General features: G+C 46.2%; 1 long non-coding RNA gene across 1 annotated transcript in view; it reads right to left on the reverse strand.

The window, feature by feature from the left end:
* Positions 1 to 627: 627 nt before the first annotated feature.
* The window catches only part of LOC138991230 (uncharacterized), a 51,612-nt gene continuing 26,931 nt past the window's right edge, over positions 628 to 25,308 (reverse strand). Inside the window, exons 2-5 of the long non-coding RNA XR_011467196.1 lie at positions 21,909 to 22,028; positions 9,032 to 9,255; positions 2,110 to 5,593; positions 628 to 1,524 (exon numbers count right to left, since the gene is read on the reverse strand). This is a non-coding gene — a long non-coding RNA (uncharacterized lncRNA). The remainder of the gene's footprint in view (positions 1,525 to 2,109; positions 5,594 to 9,031; positions 9,256 to 21,908; positions 22,029 to 25,308) is intronic.

Genomic DNA, 25,308 nt, shown 5'->3' on the forward strand with positions numbered 1-25,308 from the left:
CCGTGTGGCTGGAACAAACAGCAAGTTGTCCATTTTCCTGTCTCACACTTTATTAAGTGTACCTCTGCTGATGTCCATCTGCAGAGCAAATAAGCTGAAATGAATAAGAAAAGAACAGGATTTTCCTCATGCAAAGGCATGAAATGCTTGTGCGTTATTCTCGAGAGTCCTTCAGTTATGTATCTGGAGCTAATTACTACCTGCTGCTGCTGCTGCTAAGTCACTTCAGTCGTGTCCGACTCTGTGCGACCCCATAGAGGGCAGCCCACCAGGCTCCCTGTTCCTGGGGTTCTCCAGGCAAGAATTACTACCTAGACTGTGGTATATGTTCAGGTGGACAGAGTTGGTTCTCATATAGTGTGCAGTTTAAAAAAAATTTTGTTAAATATTTACCTTTAATGAATGGAAACCATTTTATGTGTTAAAAGACAGGCTATAAAAGGAAAGATGATGCATTTGTGGAAATAGTTGGGTTAGGGGTTGGCAGATGTTTACACACTAGATTTATGATGTCGGGCAAGTAACATAACCTCTTTTTGCCAAGTGTCCTCATCTATAAAATGAAAGGCTTGGATAAAATCAGAACACACCCCCACCCCCTGCCCCCGCCCGTATGTAGCCTTTAATCTTATCCTGGCACTGTTCTAAGTGCTTTTCGTGTAGCTTGTTGAATGCTCACAGCACTCCTATGGAGTAGGATCTACGATCAGTTCTCCTTTTTCATAGCTGGAGAGAGGGAGAGGGACAAGGGGTTTGCTCAGAGTCACACAGTTCAGAAGGACAGAATTGAAGTTTTCATGGAGGGATCCTGGCCTTGGGACCCATGTTCTTGACCCCTATCTTATGTTGCTTCGAGCACTTTAGTGACTCTGTTTTTACTGTTGTGTAGGAAGGGAAAGGGTTATCTGAAAACTAGTACCTAATTTTGTATAGAATTAACATTCTTGCCCAGAATTAGTAGGAGGTATGAATTCATACCAGAGAAGGCAATGGCACCCCACTCCAGTACTCTTGCCTGGAAAATCCCTTGGGCGGAGGAGCCTGGTAGGCTGCAGTCCATGGGGTTGCTAAGAGTCGGACACGACTGAGCGACTTCACTTTCACTTTTCACTTTTATGCATTGGAGAAGGAAATGGCAACCCACTCCAGTGTTCTTGCCTGGAGAATCTCAGGGATGGCAGAGTCTGCTGGGCTGCCATCTCTGGGGTCGCACAGAGTCGGACACGACTAAAGTGACTTAGCAGCATGCATTCATACACTGAGCCAGAATGAATCTGTGTTTAAGTCTCTCACAGAGCACTTTCTTGAAACTACGATGAATCATGGCGACACAGAGGATGAAAATAGGATGTTGTGGCTGAACAGCGTCATCTCCAGTGACTCTGGAAAAGAATTCCCATTTCTTAATGATGTTGGGCTTGTTCAGTCACAGGAGATGAAAGTCTAGATGCTCATTGCGAAGATGGAAGGGAAAGCACAGCACGGCGCTGCATTTCTCGCATGCTGGTGTCTCCTGGATGGATTCTGTGGAAGAAATAAAAGCACGTATCTGGCTATGTTAACAAGAGCTGGACTCGGTCTGGTGTGGAGAGGATTCCAGCCTTACATACTCATGATGATGGTTGCTGCATAAGAACGTGGCCACCGTGAAAACTTTAAAGTGAGAAAAAAATGTCATTTGCTAGAAAAATTTTTCTGAGCAGGCTGTGCTGCATACAGTAAGAAGTTTGTAACACATGAACTCAAGAGGCCAGATACTTTTAACTATTTTTATTTGGCTACGCCAGCTCTTAGTTGTGGCGTGCAGGATCTTTCCTCGTGGGGGTGGCCTTCTCTAGCTGGGGTGCTTGGGCTGGACAGCACACGCAGGAGCTGCAGCACGTGGGTTTAGTTGCCTCACAGAGGTGGGATCTTAGGTCCCCCACCGGGGACTGAACCCATGTCCCCTGCATTGGAAGGCAGATTCTTAACCACTAGACCCCCAGAGATATCCCCAAAGGACCTGTCTTGAATCCAGGACCCATCATTTCATTGTTTCATGGTCCTGGGACAAGAAACGTTGTCTCCCTAGATTGGTCGTCCATAAAAATGTGGTGAATAGTAACTTACCTTGCGAGTCTTTGCAGTCAGCAGGCACAGTACTCTGTGCACAGTAAGCCGCTGTTGTGGTTGTCAGGTGCCGCCTGTGAACCTGTGAGGCCTCTTCTCTAGTGTTGGGCTTCACACCTTTTTCCTACATCTTAAGGCTCATGTGATATGTTCCAGGTTTTTAATATTCTGATTTTTAGAAACATGGTTTTCACAAACAACCATATGCCCGACTAGAAGAGGGAACAAAATGAAATTAGGAAAAGGCTAATAGAAAAGAAAAAGTTCAGAGGAATGGGACAGTGGAGTGGCCATTTGATATGCCAGCCCATTTGACCCCGTGACGTTCTGCTGCATGTAGGTGATAACGCTTGGTCTGCATCTGGTTCCTGTGAAGCTGTCAGTCACAGGTCCTCACCCCCAGGAGGGTGGCCTTGTGACCAGACATGGCCATTGTTTTGTCCACTGACCAAATGAATCAGAGTCCCTGGAATGCTATCGATTCCTAAAGAAAAAAGCTCTCCACTTTGGGATCAATAGATGGGACAAGATAAACATGGAGCTCTCTGTGGCTATGTCCCCACTCCAGCCCCTCACCATGCCGCAAAAGAAATTTACCTGCGGTAGGAGGGGACGAGGGGAAGACACAAAAGACACTGGATGCCGAAAGCCTTCACAGACAACAGGCTTCTGCTGTGGGACCCCGCTGTCCACCTCTAATCTCCCCCTTCATCCCCAGTAGGTCAAGTGCCAAGACTGTTCTAGGCTTTTGGGATTCAAAACAGTTAAAAGCACTTGCCTTGTGGGATTTATATTCTAGTTGGGAGAGGCCGTCAATAAACATAATTTGCTAAGTTACTTCATATGTTAGAGGGTGATAAATCCTGTGGGATGGGGAGACGAGAGAATGGTAAAGAAGTAAGTAGCAAGACTGGGAGAGGGAAGTTGGAGCTTTCAGTTTAAACGAGAGTCAAGGTAGGTATCTGAGCAAATGCTTGAACGGGGGGATGGGCTGAACCATGCAGGCATCCGGGGAAGGCTGGTCCCAGTCCTGAGACGGTGCGGCGGCCCCCAGTGAGCGCGCCTGGTGGGGACCGCGCCCAGGCAGCCGGTGTGGCTGGAGTTGATGAGGGGAGGACTTAGAGAGAGCTCAGAGAGGAAAGGGGCCCAGCTGACGTGGGACCGGGTAGCCTTTGGAGAGTTTTGCTTTTATCTTTGTGAGATTTGAAGCCACTGCGAAGTTTTGAGTGGCAGAGTGAAATGGTCTGGCTTAGTTAGACGCTTAAAGGATTTCCTGAGGAGGACTCTGATGGTGAACCACAGTGGAAGTATCTATTAAAAAAAAAAAAAACTAATAAGGAGACTACTGCAGTAATACTGATGACCTGGACATGGTTGCGGGAAATGCAGGATTTGAAGACAGGGCCAGGAGGGTTTCCTGAGGGGTTGGATGGACAAGGAAGGAAGGAAAGGGAAGGACCGATGTTGGCCTTGTTTTTCCCTCTAAGCAGCCGGCAAAAGGTACTGCTGTCTGCTGAGGTGGGGACGGCGGTGGGCGGAGCGGGAGTTTGGTTTGGACTTGCGTCTGCTGGACAGTGGAGCGGCTGGGACAGGGGACTGGACATCCGAGTCTGCAGTTAGGAGGATGAGCCTGTGACAGGTATGAATGTGCATCTGATGACATGGAAGTGAACGAGACTGCCAGAGCAACGTGTGCAGGGAGAGAGGGCGGGGGAGCAGAGGCCTGAGGTCTGGCAGCTGCAGGTCTCCTCTGAGAAGGAGGGCGCTGTGAGGTAGGCGGCCAGCGAGCAGAATGTGTCGGCGAGGTAGGAGCCGTCAGCTGTGCAGCGGGGGCCAGCACAGAAGCCATCGATGACCTTGACCGGAGGCTCTTCCTGGAAACAGTTTCGATACCTTACCTGGAGCAAAAGCTTGACTACAGTGCGCCCAGAAGACTATGGGACGAGAAAGGGTGGCAGAGAGTGAGGAAAGACCCTTTTGTTGAAGACTTTTGCTGCAAATAAGTCATCCTTCAGCTGGAATGAGCCATTTTTAAAAATTATTTTTTAAGGCAAATCATAGAATATTTTTAGATCCATTGGGGATGATCTCGAAGAAAGAGAAACATCGGTGATGCACAAGAAAGAGGGAAGCATGGCTGGATTCGGTTCCTTAAGGAGGCAGGGATGCGGGGATGCGGGATGCGGGGATGAAGGCCCAGGCACAGAAGGGCTTTGAGAGAAACCGGTTCGTCTCCAGTGCCAGCAGGGAGTGGTCCTCGGGGGCAGGTGCTGTCGTGGGGCAGAGGTAGCGGGCTGTGCCCGCCGTGGGCAAGTCTTCTCCCGTTTTTGAGCCAACGAATGCAAGCAACGCCAGTTCTGCTTAGTTTCCGATATAACGGAGTCTCTTTAAAAACAGTTTTATTTTATCGGCGTTCAGTTGCTTTACAGTGTTGTTAGTTCCTGCTGTACAGCAAAGTGAATCTGCTCAGGGTGAACGTGCGTCCTCTCCCGTTTGGATTTCTTCCCACTTAAGGGCACCACGAAGCACGGAGTCGGGCTCTCTGTGCTCTACTGTGCGTCTCGTCAGCCACCTCTTTTGTGCATAGCGGTGTGTACACGTCAGGCCCAGCTGCGCAGTCCAGCCCGCCCCTCCTCCCCCTTGGGTGTCCATGTTTGACCTTTATGTCTGTGTGTCTTTCTGTCTAATGTCCATCAACAGAGGAATGGATAAAGAGGTGTGGTACATATATACAATGGACTATATCACTCAGCCATAAAAGGGGCTGGGTTGGGTCATTAGTAGAGATGGGGATGGCCCCAGAGACTCATACAGAGTGAAGTAAGTCAGAAAAACAGTTATTGTATATTAACACATACATGTGGAGTCAAGAAAAATGGTATAGATGACTTCATTTGTAAAGCAGAAACCAAGCATCTCTTTGAGAGAACAAGCAAGACAAGTTAAATAGTTTCTCCAGGGCCGCAGGGCTCGCAAGACAGCACGCTGTTAATAATCGAGCAACGCTGGATTTAGCGGAAGCTGCTTTGGACCCCCGTCTACCTGACTCAAGCCTGCAAAGAGCTTCCTACTCATCGTCTTTACATTGTTCAGTGAGTGTCTAACAGGCACCTCGAGACAGCATCCGTGAAGGGGAGCTGCGCGGTGCACTGCTGGGCTACAGGAGGAGGAGTCCTCCAGGTCAGAGGTGTCCGGGGAGGCATCTGCAGAGTGGTGCCTAAGCTGAGGGCGGGAGGACGGGAGGGCCAAAGGGAGGGGGAGAGCGTTAGAGGCACCGGGACCAAGGCACAGTGCTGGCCCCGCGTGAGGGGGAGCGGAGGCCAGAGAGTCCAGGAGGAGCGCGACGCGTGCTGAGCGTGGAGCTCTCACGGAGCCGGTCACGGGCTTCCGATGCGGTGTTTAAATACAGGCAGTTCCCAGGACCTGCTGTATGGCACGGGGAGCTATTCTCGACAGTCTGTAGTAACCTAGAAGGGAAAAGAACCTGAAAAATATTTATAACAATCACTTTGCTGTACACATGGAACTAACACAGCCTTGTGCATCAACTACTCAGTCAGTCAGTCAGTCAGTCAGTCAATGCAAGTGGTTGGCGTCATGAAGCATGAATCCTGGGTGGGATGAGTGCATATTTAAAACAGCGATGGCAGTGAAAACACACGTCAGTTAAAATGCTTCCACATAGGCAAGCTCATTTAGTTCTCAGACACTAGATGATTTTTATTGCTTCAAAGGTGACTGTTTCTCATGGCAATAAATATTTTAATTTTTGTTTCATTTTTATGCTGACAATTTTCAAGTTTATTTCCTTTTTTAAATACAAAGCTAAACCACAGGCACAGTCAGGATGGTTTAGCTCACATTTTCACACTCCCATTGGATGCTCCTCCAATTCGCTAACCAATGACTGGGCAATTGCACCTCCCTCCCTGCCCCGGCCTGCGTGGGGGGGCTTCTTTAGGTAGGTAGCATTGTCTTGAATGGCTGGAGGGCATTTAAATTGAGGCCAGGCTCTCATACCTATCTCCGTTCATCCTATCTCATACCTATCTCCACTCATACCTATCTTTCTGTTAACTGCAGGTTAACTGAAGGTTGACAGAAATTGGGAATCATAAAAGGTGACATTTTAATTTATGTTACAGATGAGGAAACAATTCAAAGGCATTTGCATGCCAAGGTGGTACACCCAGTAAGTGGAAGAGCTGCAGTGTAAACCCCAGCGTGTTTGCAAAACCCCTCTTCTTTCCACCAGGGTTTAGGACACACCTTCTCAAGTGTGCAAACATGACAAATGAATCTGATCTTTACAGTGTGACACAGAAAAGTATAATAATATGAAGATTAACGATAAATGGTAAAGGAAAAGACAGTCATAGTTTAAAATATTAGACACATACTTTGGGCAATTTTTATGACAAATATAATTTTATCCTTTTTTACTGTTTCCAAGATTTTTCCAACATATGGGACCTCGAAGGTAATCATAGTTTGAGATAAATGTGTATGTACTTTTGAAAATCAGCGGAAAGACCTACAGTTGAAAAGATAAAGCTGAAAGATAATTTGGATTAGTTAGTAAACGCCTTACCCCAAATTAAAAACTTCCCTGTCTTAAGTTATATATATTTTGAAAGATGGAACTGGCTTGCTTTGTACAGTACGTTTTACCTATTCAAGTGTGCTTCTGAGAAAGCATTCTAGACCCAGCTGTATCGATCATTTCCTGCAGTTCCTGGTTGGAGACGGAGTCCTGAGGGCCACTGCGCCTGCCCCCGGGTGTGCGCCCTTCCTGTGCCTCACGTGGCTGCTGATGTGACCCATGTAAACTGGGAGGATTTCTCAAGTATTCCTTAACTGCCTAGTCTTTATTTTGTGGGTTTAATTGGAGACTTGCTCTTAACCAACTTTTTGCATGGTGCTGTAGGGAATAGGATAATTCCCATCCTCACTGGGATTATAATTGAGTAACATAGATATAAAAATCAAATATAACAATGGGAGGCAGAATATGACAGTGAGAAGAGCTATTAATTGAGTAACCATAGTGTTCTATAGATATGTCCAATTTCCATGTGCTGTCTCTAAAGCTCTAGGCCAGTAGTAACTAGGCTGTGTTTATGTGGCAAAAATGGCAAAGTCAGGGTTAAACTGTCAGTCTGGGAAGTAGATATATACACACACACACACACACACACAAAGTATTAATAATTCTTCACTGATGCCCTTGTGTTCTATCTAGCCAGCTAGCTGTTTCCCTGGTTGGAAACAGGCACAGATAAGGTCACAGCGCGCATTATTATTATTTTGTTTTAGCTCTTCATTGTAGTTTGTTATTTTGAATGTTTCCTTTTTATTTATAAAACTATAGAAAATTAGGAAATATATAAAAATGAAAGAGAAGCAGATACAAATTATCCAAGATCTTGTTGGAGATAGTCATATTCATATTTTAGAATAATTTATTTCTATGCATATGTTTGTATGCATATAATTATGTTTTATATGCATGTAAGTTTTGTGGTATAAAATTATGTTCAGGTTATCTATACAACCGGCATTATATATATTAATATATGTACACGCAATGGCACCCCACTCCAGTACTCCTGCCTGGAAAATCCCATGGACGGAGGAGCCTGGAAGGCTGCAGTCCATGGAGTCGCTGAGGGTCGGACACGACTGAGCGACTTCACTTTCACTTTTCACTTTCCTGCATTGGAGAAGGAAATGGCACCCACTCCAGTGTTCTTGCCTGGAGAGTCCCGGGGACAGGGAACCTGGTGGCCGCCGTCTGTGGGGTCGTACAGAGTCAGACGTGACTGAAGGGACTTAGCACGCAGACACACAGGTGCTGTTTCACTAGCTAGTTTTTCATAACTATTTTTCAGTTATCAAACACACTTTGAAAACATTATTAAAATGTCGACAGTATCCCACACTAAGTGCATGTGTGCTGAGTCACTTCAGTCGTGTCCGACTCTCTGCGTCCTCATGGACTGCAGCCTGCTAGGCTCCTCTGTCCATGGGATGTTCAGGCAAGAATGCTGGAGTGGGTTACCATGCCCTCCTCCAGGGAATCTTCCCCACCCAGGGATCGAAGCCGTGTGTCTTACGTCTCCTGAGTTGGCAGGCGGGTTCTTTACCACTAGTGGCACCTGGGAATCCCCCTACATTAAGGTTTTCCCACAATTTAGGTAGCTCTTTTCCTTTTGTTGCATTTTATGTTTTCAGTTTTATGCTGTTTTAAGTAATTCTGCATGAAATAGAAATCTGTGCAAATTTGGTTCACACCTGATTCTGAGTGTATCTGGGCAGAGACATTGTTCCGGTAAATAATAACACGTAATAGAAGACTAGAGTCTCACTGCAGATCGCCCACTGTATGTGTGTAGGCGTGTTTCGCCCCATCCGGGCGATGCAGGGAAGTGCTCCTTCCAGGAGTGTGAACAGGACACATAGCCCTGTTATCGTAGCCCGTAGTAGGTACCAAGGGCTCTCTTTGGCTCTGGGGAGTTTGTTCCAATCACGTGTGCTCAGGAGAGGTGCTGATTCTGCTCACTGCAAGGTGACCACTCACACTCAGGGTCCTTCAGCTCCCAACCCAACCCCCAGTATGATATGTCTTTCCCAAGGAGGTATTGCTCCATTTTGGTTATTCCTTCTGCTTCTGGAGTCACCAGACATGGGTTGGATCTTAATTCTTTCCTGCGTATTCGTGAATAGGCTCACATTTAAAGCTTTTGCCTCTGTAACACAAGGATGATAATATCACTGACATCACATGGGTTTTGTTAGGATTAAGCGACGTAGCACATGTAAAGCAGTATCGCATCTTATGCATAACAGGCTTGCAATAAATGTCAACTGTCATTACCCTGGTTCTGGGTGATGCGGATTGAAGTGTCAGCCCAATACTTACTCAGGCCTGGAGTAGCTCTGGACCTTAATCCTCCATGACGGCTGAAGATCCAGAGCAACGGCGGTGAGGAAAGGGGCATCAGGCTGGCTGTGTCACGGCTGGGCGGGATGGAGAGGAACAGTGCTCCTGAAGCGCCTCCTGTTTAGTTCTTTGGGGACTGGCCATTGTTTCAGCTGCTTTGCATGGATCAATTTTACCTTGCAAGCCACGTGCTGATATTGTTCCTATTTTGCAGATGAGAAAATCGGACAAAGAGAAAGTAATCTGGTTAATGATTGTCCAAGAGGAGTTGAATAATGGCAGTTCTCTGCTTGACAGTTACAAACGAGATTTGTAACTTGAGCACTTCAGAGGAGTTACTGAAGTAAATATCCTCATCCTCACTCCACAGATGGGGAAAGTAGGACTCGGGTATCAGGAAAGCGCCCCTGGCCCCACAGCTAGAAGGGCAGCTGCCACTGGACTTGTGTGGGTCTTACTTTCAGCAGTAAACACGGAATCGTCTCAAGAGTTACTTGTACGTCGGTTTGTAACAGTTACCATGAGTGTATATATGTATGTTGGGGTATAGCTGATTTACAAAGTTGTTAGTTCCAGGTGTACAGCAGAGGGATTTAGGTATCTAGTGGTAGTGCTAGTCACTCAGTTGTGTCCCACTCGTTGCAACCCTGTGGACTGTAGCCAGCCAGGCTCCTCTGCCCATGAGATTTCCCAAGCGAGAATACTGGAGTGGGTAGCCATTCCCTCACATATTCATGTATATCCAGGTGGTGCTAATGGTAAAGAATCTGCTTGCCAGTGCTGGAGATCGAGAGATGTGGGTTCGATCCCTAGGGTGGGGAGATCCCCTGGGGTAGAAAATGGCAACTGACTCCAGGTTTCTTACCTGGAAAACTGCATGGGCAGAGGAGCCCACAGGCTACAGTCCACGGGCTGCTAAAAGTCAGACAGGAGCACATACACCTGTTCTTTTCAGATTCATTCCCACACACGTTACTGCAGTGTGTTGAGTAGAGTTCCCTGTGCTACACAGTAGGTCCTTGTTGGTTGGCTGTTTTATATCAAGAGTGAATATCTGTCATTCCCATCCCAATTTATCCCTCCCCCTTCCCTTTTGTGGTTTTTGTTTGTTTTCTACCACTCACCCAGTAGGTTTCAATCTAAATAAGGACAAGAATTTCATAAAGTAAACAAGGGTTTTTTTCTCAATGACCTTTAAGGAACACGTCACACAATTTGAAGATTTAATCTTATTCCAAGTTTGCATTTTCTTTAGACTAGAAGCATGCAGAGATACAAGCATTTTGATTTTGACAGTTGTGAGAGATACTCCTCGCTTTCCCCTCTCCTCAAAGCCAGCATTGAAGAGAGGACAGCAAGGTCTGGTTTAGAAGTCTTCTCCTTCCCCAGAGAATCCTGATTGCAGCCACCTTCCCTGCCAACTAGAGGAGCTTTCCCACTGGAGCCGTGTGTTTCTTCTGCAGTATGGAGCCTGACCCAGAAAGCACGGTCGAGGCCGAGCACCGCTGTGTGACTGGCATGTAGAAGCCCCATGGGCCACAGGAGAAGGGACAGCGGGCACCCCCATCTGTGGACCCCTCAGTAATGAGCGTGAACAAGTCAAGGTCATCGCTGGTTCACTCCCCCAGCAGTAGGAAAGTTGACCACTGTGATCTGGAGTGCAGGACAGGTGGTGGCTGGAATGGGCCTTTTCTTGCAGGTGTTGATGTTCACTGTGAGGTTTGAGGGACTCAGGTGTACTTCAAGGCTTTAAGTGCTAAACCACCTTCTCTGTCTCTGAAGTTTGCCAAGCAGTTTACCAAACCCCACCACATAAGGTCGGTCTGTGGGAAGTCGTCACTAAGTCTGGAAACCCCAGGCCAGCTCTGTGAAACCCCAGTTCTTAGCAGCAGAATTCCTCTCTGCTGCAGAGTATACTTAACTTCTTCCATCAGAGACAAGGATTGTCAGGAAAATAAGTATTTAATACAGATCCAGAGTCCTTTGCCTGCAGTTCCAAACGCTGAAATCAGAGTTTAAAAAACTCATAGGGTCTGTGTTCAGTTAGCATACACCTTGTGTAACTTCCCACGCTTCCAAAACAAGATATAAACCATGGCCCGTGAAGTTTCCTCACCCTGCAAGCTGTTCCCTCTCCCTCACAAACCTCCCAGCAGCCGTCTTCCGACTTCTGTCAGCACAGGTTAGTTCTGCCTGTTCTCGGACTTAACACGATAGAGCATGTTCTCTTCTGCGTGTGAATGCTGTCACTCAAAGTTCTGAGATCCATCCTTATTGTATCACAAATGCGTCCCTTTATCCCTGGGTTGTGCTCCATCCTGTGCATACAGCAGGCTTTGTAGGGCCTTGCTGGTGGGCATCTGCGCTGTTTCCATTGTTGCCTGTTGTGAATAATGTTGATATGACCATCTTCATACAAGACTCTTTTGTGGAGATGTGTTTTTATTTTTCTTGGATCAGTGGGTAGAAATGGAATTGCTGGGTCTAAGGTGGTTTTGTAACTTAATAAGAAAGTGCAGAATCTTCCTCTAAAGTAGTTTACCTGTTCTGTCCTCCCACCAGCAGAGTGGGAGGGTCCTGGCTGCTCCTCATGTCTGATCCTTGCCTTGCCTGGTCTTGGGCTTCTGCACTTTGGGGAGCCTAGTGGATGTGGAATGGTGTCACACTGTATGTTTAATTTCTATTTCCTGATGATTAATATTGAGCACTTTTATAGGCCCTTACTTGACCTTTGTTTACCCTATTTCTGAAGTGGCTTATGTTTTTTTTGCCCATTTTTTATAAAATTTCAAAGTTAAGCATTAAAGATATATAAAGATACATATTTTAGAAATTTTAGTTGTTAAGAATTCTTTATATATTTTAAGCTCTCTGCCAGATACATGTATAGCAAATACTGCTTTCCCACAGTTTGTGGCTTGCTTGTTAATTGAAAACTAAACGTTTTAAAGTAATGTGAATCAAGTTTGTGTGTGTGTGAGAAGTTGCTTCAGTTGTGTTTGACTCTTTTGTGACCCCTGGACTGTAGCCCACCAGGCTCCTCTGTCCATGGGGTACTCCAGGCAAGAGTACTAGAGTGGGTTGCCATGCCCTCCTCCAGGGGATCTTCCACATCCCTTATGTCTCCTGCATTGCCAGGCAGATTTAAATCCTGATCTGAAATAACATGGCTATTTAGTCATTACAGATGCCACTTAACATCAGTATTCATGTTTCACTGCAAAAATGTTGGTTTGCTTAATTACAAGACATTGAACCCACTGAACGTTTTAAATCATACATGGTATATATGCTGTTTTCCTTTTCTGCAGTCAGGAATATTTTAAACTTCAGAAGCATTTGGTCTTAAGAGTTAGGGGTTCCAAACACTCATCTCAGCAGGAACCCGGATGGAGGTGTGGTTCCTGGAGCGCTGAGTGGACGCTCGGGACGAGCATTGGTGCTTTATGTTAAGCAGCTTCGTTAGTTGTTATAATAAAACATCTTTATGGGTTGTAGGTATTTTAATCACAAGCTTTTAGAGTTGTCAACCATGCTCTTTCTATACTTTGGAAGGCACATCAAGATGAGAGAATTATAATACATTAAATTATAGAAATTACAGTGATAAAGTCTAATAAAGTTTGTTTTTTGTTTTGGATTATTCAGAGTTGATTATGAAGGCTTTCCAGGCGGTGCTATTGGTAAAGAACCCACCTGCCAATACAGGAGATGTAAGAGTTGCAGGTTTGATCTCTGGGTCAGGAAGATCCCCTGGAGGAGGGCATGGCAACCCACTCCAGTATTCTTGCCTGAAGAATCCCATGGACAGAGGAGCCTGGTGGGCTACAGTCCATGGGGTCACAAAGGGTCAGACATGACTGAAGCGACTTCACGCATGCACCCTTTCGTCATGGCTTAATAGTTCTTCGTAACCACTTCTTTCCCTTATTTTTCTTGGATCAGTGGGTAGAAATGGAAGTGCTGGGTCCTAAGGTGGAAGGTGCAGAATCTTTCTCTAAGGTAGTTTACCTGCTCTGTCCTCGCACCGGCAGAGTGGGAGGGCCCGGCTGCTCCTCGTCTTTTCCTTGCTCGCCCGGTCTTGGGCTTCTGGCCTTTGGGGAGCCTAGTGGATGTGGAATGGTGTCACGCTGTATTTTGCCTTAGAAGTCTGTTCCTCAAAAGAACAGTGTAAACCAAAGTTTCAACTGTAATAACTGCAAGAATATAAGTGACTTCCAATTTTAGATTAGTGTTTGAATGCTGATGAGATGGAGAGCTATGCAAAACCAAGAGCAATAGTTAGAAAAATGTGTCCCTGACTTAACTAGATGAGTGCTCAGGACAGGGGACTGGGCCACGTTGAGAACTCCCAGCTCTGCTCTGCTGATGTGTGCAAATGCTGCTGGTTACGTTGATTATCAGAAGTGGTTTCAGTAGAAAGGTTATGAACGTAATTTAACCTGAAATTGTAAAAGAAAAAATATAGAAACCGTTTTCTCAGTCAAAAGACCTCTATTGTGACAGCAGTTTCTTGTGGGTCATCTGTTTTAAATATAGCAGTGTGTACATGTGAGTCTTGAATTCTCAATCTGCCCTGCCCTCCGGAAACCATAAGTTCATGTTCTACGTGAGTCTGTTTCTGTTTGGCAAGTAAGTTCATTTGTATCAGTTTTTTTTATATATATGTATTCTACATATAAGCAATAGCATATGCTATTTCTTTGTCTGACTTAATTCGCTTAGTAAGATCATCTCTGGGTTTATCCAAATTATCACAAATGGCATTATTTCATTCTTTTATAGCTGAGTAATAATCCATTTTGTGTATATATGTGTATATTCCATATAGGATATTCTGATATATATACCCTACATCATTTTCAATGTTTAATATGGTTAAAAGTCACCTAATATAAAACGTACTGTTTTAACCATATTTAGCTGTACAGTTCCGGAGAAGGCAATGGCACCCCACTCCAGTACTCTTGGCTGGAAAATCCCATGGATGGAGGAGCCTGTTGGGCTGCAGTCCATGGGGTCGCTAAGAGTTGGACACGACTGAGTGACTTCACTTTCACTTTTCTCTTTCATGCATTGGAGAAGGAAGTGGCAACCCATTCCAGTATTCTTGCCTGGAGAATCCCAGGGACAAAGAAGCATAGTGGGCTGCTGTCTATGGGGTCGTACAGAGTCGGACACTACTGAAGCGACTTAGCAGCAGCAGCAGCAGCTGTACAGTTCAGTGGCACCAAGTACATCTGTACTGTCGTGTGCCCATCACCGCCGTCCATCTCTAGAATGGGTCACCTTCCTAAACTGACACTGCCCCAGCGAGCCCTGACGCCCCATCCCCACCCCGGCCTCTACCAGTGCACCTGCTGACTGGGATTTTCACTGTTCTGGGAACTTGATATAAGTGGAATCGAACAGTATTTGCACCTACTCTGTACTGGAATACATTTTTAAGGTTAATATATGTTCTAGGAAAAGTTGTACCCTTTTCTCTCCCCCTGTGCTATACGCTAGGTTCATACGTCATTTATCTCCCCCTTCCTGTCCATACATTTGTTCTCTACATCTGTGTCTCTCTCTGCTTTGTGACTTTGCAGGCAGGATCATCTGTACTATTTTTATATATGTTTATTTTTTACCTTATGTGACTTTTACCACAATTAAAAACATTAAAAAAAAAGAGGTAGGGTGTGTATATATATACACACACACACATATCTTAGGATATATACATGTATACACACATATTAGGATATATATGTGTATACACAATAGGATACTTTTTGTTGTTGTTCAGTTGCTAAGTCATGTCAGATTCTTTGTGACCTCATACACTGCAGCACGCTAGGCTTCACCATTTCCCAGAGTTCGCTCAAACTCATGTCCATTGGGCTTCCCAGGTGGCTCAGATGGTAAAGTGTCTGCCTGCAACGTGGGAGACCTGGGTTTGATCCCTGGGTTGGGAAGATCCCCTGGAGAAGGAAATGGCAACCCACGCCAGTATTCTTGCCTGGGAAATTCCATGGACAGAGCAGCCTGGTGGGCTACAGTCCATGGGGTTGCAAAGAGTTAGACACGACTGAGCAACTTCACTTTCACTTTCTTTCTTTTCAGCCATAAAAAAGAATGGCATCTGTGGCAATATGGATGAACCTACGGATTATCATATCGAGTGAACTAAGTCAGACAGGGATGTATCATGATATCACTTACTTGCAGAATTTAAAAGAAAAGGATAGAAATGAACTTATTTACAAAGTAGAAACAGACTCACAGGCTTAGAGAAGGAACTTGCAGTTACCAGGGGAGAGGGCAGAGGGGAGGGGAGAGGTAAATTAGTCGTCTGGGATGAACAGATACACACCACTACTGTAACATACAACAAGGGCCTCCTGTGCATAATACAGAGAACTATATTCAATATCTTACAATAACTTATAATGGAAAAGAATCTGAAAAAGAAATATGTACATACACACACGTGTATGTTTGTGTAAATCCTTGTAAATCAAGTATACTTCGATAAAAAAATTAGATAATTCTCATCTGCCTGTGGGCCGTTATAATTCACAGAGAATGCAGATAGTTCCTGTACTCTGCTGGTAAGGGGCGGTACTGGATGTCAGTAATCCTGTCTTGCCAGCGCACCATAAACTCCTTTGCTCTCTGCTGCAGTTTTGAGGGCGGTAGCAGTGCCTCGCCGGTGAAGTCAAGTTTGGGCCGGCAGGATGGGCTGGAGCTCCCCCAGGCTCTTTGTGACAGGGTTCCCAGTGTTGAAGCCTCTCCCAGTGCGAGGCTGCCCGTCGAGCCCGCCCGTCGAGCCCTCTCACTGCTCACCGGCGGAGTGATGACGGCCACGTGGATTTTTTCTCGTGCCCACGTTACCTCATCAGGCAGGGATCTGCCCGCACTCAGATGAGTCAAGCTGGAAAGCATAGACTTGTGTAAAGCCTTGTTTTCCCCTGAAATACACTTCTTTGATAGGGTTAAAACCAAAGTCAGAAGTACCTGCGCTTCATCTGAGATGTTGGAGTTGCCCTGGAGAAACAAGAAGGGACCGTTTCCTCTCAGTGTCAGTTGAAACCCCCTCCGCTGCGCACTCCTGTTCCGGCGCACAGCGCGGCACAATCGCAGGAGCGGAGAACAGCTGTACTGATGAGTCTAAAAGCGGATGGAACGGACGGCGGTGTTACGTCGTCACGTTTCCCAGCCCTAGGAGCAAGTGATAAGACGTGCTCTTTTCCCCATTTGCAGGTGCACTCATTTACAGCTCAATAGCAGGAATGTCTCTCACACAAGCAGTTAATGCGGACTAGAATTTTCCCAGTAACCAGATGGCGTGCGTTTCATACCACTCTTGTTGAATTAAGAACTAAAATCTGCCAATAAGTTGCATGGAAGTTTTCCACAGTCTCCTTAGGTGACCTCATTTAAGATTTTGAATTTTTTTGAGGTCAGAAAGCTTATAAATATTCAGTCTTTGGTGACTCATTTTCAGGGCTATGGTGGAGTAATTATAGAATAACTCTAGTTAGCCATCATTGAAAGTGTTCTTTTGCTTATGTTGGGTTATGCTTTTTTTTTTTTTTTTTCTTATTACCTTCTGCTTGTCTATTGACTGGTTCAATACGATCTTTCTTCAAAGAGCCACCTTAAAAAAGATGAGTCTAAAAAGCCATCGACAGTGTTATTCCCTTTGATTAGCGACATCACCATAAGTCTGAAATTTTGCAGAACAGATAAAAGTATTGAGATTATTTATACTTAAATTTTTTTTCAGTGTAGTAAAGCATTGTTTTGACTTTACACAGCATCTGCTACTTCACTGTCTACTACTGACACTCTGATTTTCCTTAGGACCACATCCCTGCCCTCTGCTCACCCCAAACTGGAGGCGGGGCATGCGATCTGGACCTTCCTAAGAAGGCTGCATCACAGGCTGCACCCAGACGGGCCTGTGTCCCTAGTCAGCCAGTCAGAGCCAGCGGAGCACAACTGTGGCACCTCTGTTGACGTCGTTAGGAGGAAATGTCTTTAAGGTTACAGCTGGTGGACATCTTGATACCATGTAAGGGAGCTTGTTTGAGAATGAAGCCCAAAGAGTAGAAGGCTTCAGAGGTGAAGAAAGAGGCAGAGAGAGAGAGAAGAGGAGGAACCCCTATTTGCAGCGGGAGCTTTGTTCTACCCTCAGGATATGTGTGTATATATATATATATATTTTTTTTTTTTTTTTTAAGACACAAAACATTCTCTGCCGAAGTCAGTGTAAACCGGGTTTTCTGCTACTTGGAACTAGGTCTTGAATAGTATATATAGCAAATCATATTTATGCTTTGACTCTGGAAAAACAACAGTATGTTCCCAGGCATAGATTAAACTATTCAGTGGGAATTATCTGCTCAAATTTAAAACAGAATGGGAATTTGACTCATATTTCTAAGAAGAATTCTAAGTAAACCAGCATACAGAATGCTTGCTTGTCCAGTCCTACGTGAAGAGATGGCCCAGAGGAGTAGTCTGGTACACGTGAGGTGGTCTCCTTTGGAACATTTATACACACGGATAGAATATCATGAGTTGCAGGGTTGTGGCTGTTTCCATATGAAGGAAACCATATAACTTTAAAATGCCTTTCTTCCTAAGGCTTCTTCCTAAGCCCTAAAGGGCTTCTCTGATAGCTTAGCTGGTTAAAGAATCTGCCTGTAAAGCAGGAGACCTGGGTTCGATCCCTGGGTTGGGAAGATCCCCTGGAGAAGGGAAAGGCTACCCACTACAGTGTTCTTGCCTGGAGAATCCCATGGACAGAGAAGCCTGGTGGGCCACAGTCCATGGGTTGCAAAAAGTCAGACACGACTGAGCGCCTTTCACTTCCATTTGCTCACCAGCAGCATCGCGGTAAGGATTAGCACTGTAATGAGTATACAACGCCTAGCTCACAGTCAGAACTAAATAATGACAGTTTTTATGCATTCAGATGCCCCTAGTCACTGCAGTCTCCAGAGGGTAGTATTTTTCTTTACACGGTGTGGGGCTGGCATTATGCGTCCCAGAGGGCACCACTCGCATTGCACTCTGAATACTCGCTCTTTCTGAAGCACCAGGCTTGTCTGAACTCGGCCTCTAGAGCTGTACTGTCGTGGCCAACCATTTTAGAAGTCTAAAATGGCAGGAGACCCAGGCCTCTCTTACTTTCCTTTCTCACACAACGTGTGAGAATTCTTGCTGTCTCAGTGTTTATAGTGTTACACAACTTTAGGACGGCTCGTGCTTTTATGGCCTAAACAGTTTCAGCCAGAGTCCTGCAGAGCCTTCTGCACCGTCTCAGCTGGTTACTCCGGCTGATGTGGCCTGGCTACACCTGTACTACCCCCCAGGGAGAGGCGGGACCCGCTGCAGGGTTTAACCTGCTCCTTCAGGAGGGAGAGGGGATGACTGAGTGCAGAGTAGCCATAGATACGGCTACGAAAAGGCCAGTCCTGGGGACACTGCTCTGAGCCAGGCACTAGGGCTTTCAGGCAGCTCAGAGTCTGTACCAGGAAAGCCTCAGCTTGACCCCTGAGTCCTGGATCTCTTAGGACTCAGAAAAGTCTGTCCGTCCCTACTCTAGGCCACGGCCCCTCTCCTGGGGAAGAACGGTTAACAGAGCATGATGAAACACTGAGCTGCAGCCGGGTTTGAATCCCAGGCCCACAGTGTGTGTGTGCTAAGTCGCCTCAGTCGGGTTGGACTCTGTGACCCCGTGGGCTGTAGCCCACCAGGCTCCTCTGTCCATGGGATTCTCCAGATAAGAATACTGTTGTGAGTTGCCCTTTCCTTCTGGAGGGGATCTTCCCCACCCAGGGATCAAACTCATCTCTTAGGTCTCCTGCATTGGCAGGCAGGTTCTTGACCACTAGCGCCACCTATACGATCATTTCTATTACTAGAGAGAGGAAGCTAAGTGCTTTTGGCAAGATCAGAGTTGAGACTGGAAAACAAAGCCCTCTCTCTGTTTAGACCCTTCCTCCTCGTCCCGAGAATGCAATCACAAAATCCAGGAGTCCATCTCAAAGTTCAGTATAGTTTTTCACAACCAGTGTATTTGGGGCACAAGCAAACTCCCCAGGTGAATGCTCCGTGCTGGTCCAGCCTCTTGCTATCAGAATAAGGAGCAAGTCCATTCTCCATTCTTTCCAGCGGGACTATAAGCCCAATTTCCTACAGCCTCCTGCTCAGAACACACACATACAAGCCCAATTTCCTACAGCCTCCTGCTCAGAAAACACCCTCCCTCCACCACCTCTTCCTAAACTTCACTTTTCAGACACAGAAATACAAGTTCATATTTAAGAAGAAAAGTGTCTCCAACATACGTTACCAAGCGGCGGACTTGAATTGCTAAGTTTGAAGGAAACCTTCCAAACCACTATGTACTTAACTTACAGTCATCTGAGTGAAACGACTCTAGAGGGACCTCTCCCAGAAAAGGAAAAAACACCAACTTGTGTCCTAAACTGTGGAAACCTCCTGCAACCCCTAAAAAGGCAGTGCTTAAGATATTTTCAGATCCAGTGTCCACTGACCTGTTTCTCCCACTTACTTGAAAGTACAGTCTGCACTTTCAGCATCAAGCATCACCACTGTGTTGCTGACACTAAAGGGGAAAATCCCATCCAAGCCCTTCAGCAGATACTCCGCTTCTCCCAGGATGCCTCTGTCTGGATGCTCAGCCATCACCCGAGAACCGCGTGTGGGGAAGACAGTGTCAGACACGGATTCAGTGCGGTTCGAGAGCCAGCAAGCCTGTTTTGAATCCCAGGCTTACCCTGTATAGCTCTGTGACCTTGGGCAACTTACAGAGTTGGCCAAAAGGTTCATTCAGGGTTTTCTGTAACATCTAATGGAAAACCCTGAACGAAGGTCTTGGCCAACCCAGTAGATAGCCTCCAACACTCTGTTTCCTCAAGGGAAGAATGGGACCAGTCAGTCCATCTCAGCGGACCGTGAGAAGGCGATAACGTCACAGAGAGTGACGGGTCCATTGCACGTGTCTGATAAAAGTGTTTCTATCTTCTTACATTATTACTCTGCACAAATTAAATTTCTCTCTCTTCATTCACATGTAAACTTCTGTTCAGCACAGTGGTACTTTTTTTCCCCAGAATCAAAACCTTGAGGCTTTAACTTATTTTATGTTATTCTTATGCCACATTGTTTATTGAATGATATGGCATATTAATAAATACATTGGACAGTTAGGAGGAAATGGATGAAATCACCAAGTGCTATTTCTTTTGAAAATTTCTCTTACTCCCTTTGTTCCTGCTCAGGATCCTGGTTTGAACTTCACCTTCTAGTGCTTTATCACCTCCCCGAAGCCCCCAAACCGAACACTCGCCCTCTGCGCCTTCGTCCCTATGATTCACTGTCTAATCAAGTTTTCTCAGATACTTTTTCAGTTTGTCGCTATACAGTGGCTTTTAATTTCCATAGGCGATTTTCCTCTAAACTGCTCACTTTGGCATCGAAAGAGCAGCATTGACAGGAACCACGCCCCCCCCCCCCCCCGGATCCCTGTCTGCTCCGCGCCCCGGTCCTCTGTTCCTGAGCCTGGGTCCTCCCCCCAGCACACAGCAGGGGCGCTGGACGAGCCCCTCAAGCTTTGTGACACTGAATCTGATGGTGCTGCTCCTCTGTGCTCTATAAGAATAAGACAGTGTCTTCATCAGTGTGGTTATAGAGCCAGCCACGGTTCCTGTGCTGTGCTGGGCAGAGGGGCTCCCAGACCTACAGCAAGCGTCCTGTGAGCTTGGCCCTGCCTGCCTCTGGCTCATCTGCTGCTCTGCCTGAAGCCTGGTCTTCAGCCTTGTTTGTGACTGCGGCTCTCCAGCTGCTCCCTCACCTTCGTGGGGAGACTTCCCAATGCCCCAGCCCCTGCCTGGCTTGGGGGTTCCCGTTGTGTGTCCCCTCGGCATCCATCATGGCTTCTTCCCCAGCATCAGCAGGCTGTGTGGGGGCCTCCCCATCCACATGGCCGGCAGGAACTGGGCCAGTTATGCACCATGAAATGATGGCATGCCACTCTGTTCTGATTGCTGGGATTGATGCAATGACAGTCTGGTTCTCTCCTTCAGGAAGAAAGCAGTGCATGTGTTTGAGAGCTGGTCTGAGGCTCTCCTCTGTGGGGGGTTCACCTTCCCCAGGGCTGTGCCCCCACCCCTGCTGGTCTTCACTGCTCTCCTTTGCTCCTCCTTCCTAGTCGTTTATGCATCTCCCCCATTTAGGATTTTTCAGCCTGGATCAAGTTTTCTGGGCACAATAATTAGATGACAATTACACTAGCTCAGGGGTCAGACAAATGTAGTTTCAAATTCTTACTCTGCCATGGTGAAGCGTGGAAGGCTATGAACCCTTCTCAGCCTCGGAGTTTTCGTCTATAAACTGGGTAGCAAAAGACGGTGTTACAGAATTGTTGTGAGTATTAAAAATACTCCTTGGAAAACACTGCAGGAGCCAGGACTTGTCAGGGAATCTAAACCCACTTATCTGTCATCTATCTACCCATCCATCCAATAATACGTTGTGACTCAACTCCCAGTTTTTATCACAGTCACTGTTATAAAGATCGCAGAGCTTTAAAAAAAAATTCCTTACTCTTGGAGACAGACGGCACCAACAGAACTGGCCACCACAAGACTCGTGCTCAGAGACTTTCCAATCACTGAGCACATGAATAAATTATCAGAGCGTTCAGCGTCCTCCTCTGCTCCCAGCACTGACCTCGCCTCCTGCTTCCCTGAGGAAACGTCACCGTGAGACAGGCGCCCGCTCAGCCCCGCTCCGCAACCCCCAGGCTGGCCGAGAGGTGGCGCCTCCGACTTACCCTCCTTGGCCTCCTCTGAAACTTCCATCGGCCTGCAGACCTCGACTTTAACCATCACTCTCCTCGGTCCGCCGTCAGTAGGCCCCACCATTTCCTCTGTGCTGAGTCCTCATCCTGTGGCTGGTAGAAACCAAAAGCGCCTGGGTAGGTGGTGCAGTCATCACATCGTGTCCAACTCTGCGACCCCACGGACTATAGGCCGCCAGGCTCCTCTGTCCATGGGATTCTCCAGGCAAGAATACTGGAGTGGGTTGCCATTTCCTTCTCCAGGGGATCCTTCCGACCAAGGGATCGAACCAAGGTCTCCTGCAATGCAGGCAGATTCTTTACCAACTGAGCCACCAGGGAAGGCCTGGGTAGGTGGTAAGAAGAAATAAATCTGAATCCCCCTTCACTGGAGATTGATCTCCACAAAGATGGTCAGCTTCTGCTGACTTCCTGTGTCTGTGAGGTTCTGCTACATCTGTGTGACCACATCATCCTGAACTGTGGCTAAGTCATTCAGTCGTGTCCAACTCTTTGCAACCCTACGGACCACATCCCACCAGGCTCCCCTGTCCATGGGATTCTCCAGGCAAGAATACTGGAGTGGGTTGCCATTTCCTTCTCCAGTGCATCTTCCTGACCCAGGGATTGAACCGGTGTCTCTTATGTCTCCTGCATTGGCAAGTGGGTTCTTGACCACTGGCGCCACCTGGGAAGCCCCAACCTCAACCAGCATTTCCCAGAAGCCCCCTGTTTCTTTCAGAGTAAACACCAACACCCTCACGGTGGCCTAGGAAGCCGTCCAAAGATGCTCCCACCTCAGAGTGCCTGTGCTTGCTTCTCCTCCTTCCTGGGACGATCTATCCCCACACACCTGCTCAGGTGCGCCCTCCCCTCCTGTCCATTCTTGCTCTGCTGTGATGTCATCATCGCAGTGAGGTCCGCCACATGAGCAGCAGCCTCATCCTTTTCCTGCTTTATTTTCATCATCGTGTTTACTGATCACCAGTAGATCTTTTATTGATTTACTGATTTACTGTCTGTCACACAAATGCACAAGCATAAGGTTTATAGATAGTTCTTTTTGCCCATTTTATTCCTCACTTTATCTCCAGCATTTAGGATAGTGCCTGACACACAGTTGGTGCTCAGTATACATTTGTGAAAGGTACAGCCTTTCCACTGACGGTCTTACCTTATTGACTCATTTCACAAATATTTATTGAGAACTTGTGTGTGCAAAGCCCACTTCTAGGAATCAAGGAAAGTAAGGAACACAAAGGGCGACGGCTCTGACTTTAAAGCTTACCTAATTTTTAGTTATTATGTATCATTTTTCTCTTTGTACAAATTCTAAGGTTTCTGACAGAAACCATGACTCCACTTTCTTTTGTATGGCCACAAAGCACCTTCATGAAAGCAAGACGCTCAGAATTGTCACACTACTTGCACATCAGTTTGTATGTCTGGAAGAAAGTCAGAAATTTCGTGACTATGCAAGATCTTTTGGTCCTAAAATCCTTGACTGTAGAACGTGAGCATATCAGTGAACAGATTTGGGGGCTGGAGGAGAACATGGAGATTGGCTGGGAGGCTACCGCATTGCTCCGCTTGGAAAGACTATTGTTTGAACTAAAAGAGGTCACTGAGAGCAGATCTCATGACAGGATTAAACAAGCAAGGACTTCATGAGGGGAATGCTATGTATGACATGTAAGAGAAGACGGGGGAGTCTGCACTGCAAGTCTGACCCCAGCGGAAGGAGAGATTGGTGATGGTGCCCTAGATAGCCACGCAGTTCAGCCAAAGCCGTCGCAAGAGTTCTCAAGCTTAAAGTCAGCCCTCAGAGGAGTTTCACTCTCGGGAATGGACCTCAGTGTATACGCAGCCCTTATCCTTTGCTGGGAGCAGTGTGCAGAAAGCATGGACTCAGAGAACCCTGCAGAGACATTGAAGATTTATGAGTACACTTATGCCTCTCTTTGGAGATAATTGTTTTGCCTTTTTAAAGATCCAGTTTCAGACTTGCTACTGGGTCCTACTGAAGACTGAACACTTAATCCCAGGCCACTGAGCAGTCATGCCATGTGAGCTGCCCATCATAAATGCCACGATGGCGGGCCTGCATCACCGAGCTTCGTATGAAGAAGTGGCACCTATGAAATCACGTATGAGCAGATCCTGAAGGCACAGGCAAGTTACTGAGAAGGTAGCCCGCATTTTCACATCTTGGACTCTTGTTAGATTTTCTCTTTCTCAGCTGACACCTATGACCTCCAGGAGAATTTGCTCTAACCAGCTGACCGAGAATAAAAGTGTCAGATTTTGTTTATAGTTAGTTCCGCATGGCTGACTCTACCCAAAGTGAACGGCTGGGGCACTGCAGCTCCATCCATGAGTAACCCTTGCAGACGATTGTGAAGAGCCATCCTCTCATTGGGCAGGACTTCAGACACTGCAGATATTTGTTCACTTTCATGTAAGCAGAGGTGGCCAGAGGTTCAGATCTCTGCTGAGTTGTGGCCAGTGGCTAAAGTTTTGTCTGCATGGTCAAGAATTTGGAAACAGCATGAATGGAAAATAGGTTGCAGTGATGTCAGACATCTCCATGCAATTGAATGCTTCCCAGAAACACAGAAAGGACCAGACTGACCCATGCTTCAGCATGAATGATTCCCAGAATCATCATGCTGAGGAATCATGCAGAATAAGGAAGAGATATCCTGTAAGATTCCAGGTGTGGGACATTATGGAAAAGGCAAATTCTAGGGACAGAAACTGGCCAGTTGTCGAAGGAGCTGTTGGAAGGAAAGAAGTGGCTATAAAGGCCCTGGAGACGTTTTGGCAGGTGAGGGAACTATTCTAGACTCTGATTATGATGGAAATGACCCAGCTATTTGTGCTTGTCAGAAATTATGGAGCTGTACAAGAAAATGTGTGAATTTTACTGTAGAATGAATTTTAATGAATGGGAGAAAAGACAATGGAGTGACAAAGTCTATTTTGAAAAGATTAAAGGGGGATATTTTATAAGAGAAGTATCGATTCATCAAGAAGATATAGCTATCTTTATGTAGATGAAGCTAGTAACAGAGCTTCAACACACATGAAAACTGATAAAACTAAGAAAGAAAATTTAAAACCCACAATTATAGTAGAACTTCGGTATTCCTCTATAGTGATAGTTATGAGAAGTTGGCAAACAGAAAATCTATTAAGTATATGTAAAAGAATTGACAAAGCACTATCAACCAAACTTATCAAGATTTACATGTTCTACCACCCAAACAAGATACAGATCCTTTTGAAATATATATGGAATAGTCACAAAATAGATCAAATTCTGGACCATCAAATTTTTTCCAGTAAGTTAAAAAATTGAAAGCAGGCAGAGTTTACCCTGAGACCACAATGA

The sequence above is a fragment of the Bos mutus genome, chromosome 16 (genome assembly GCF_027580195.1).
Source record: "Bos mutus isolate GX-2022 chromosome 16, NWIPB_WYAK_1.1, whole genome shotgun sequence".
In the NCBI taxonomy this organism is placed as follows: domain Eukaryota; kingdom Metazoa; phylum Chordata; class Mammalia; order Artiodactyla; family Bovidae; genus Bos; species Bos mutus.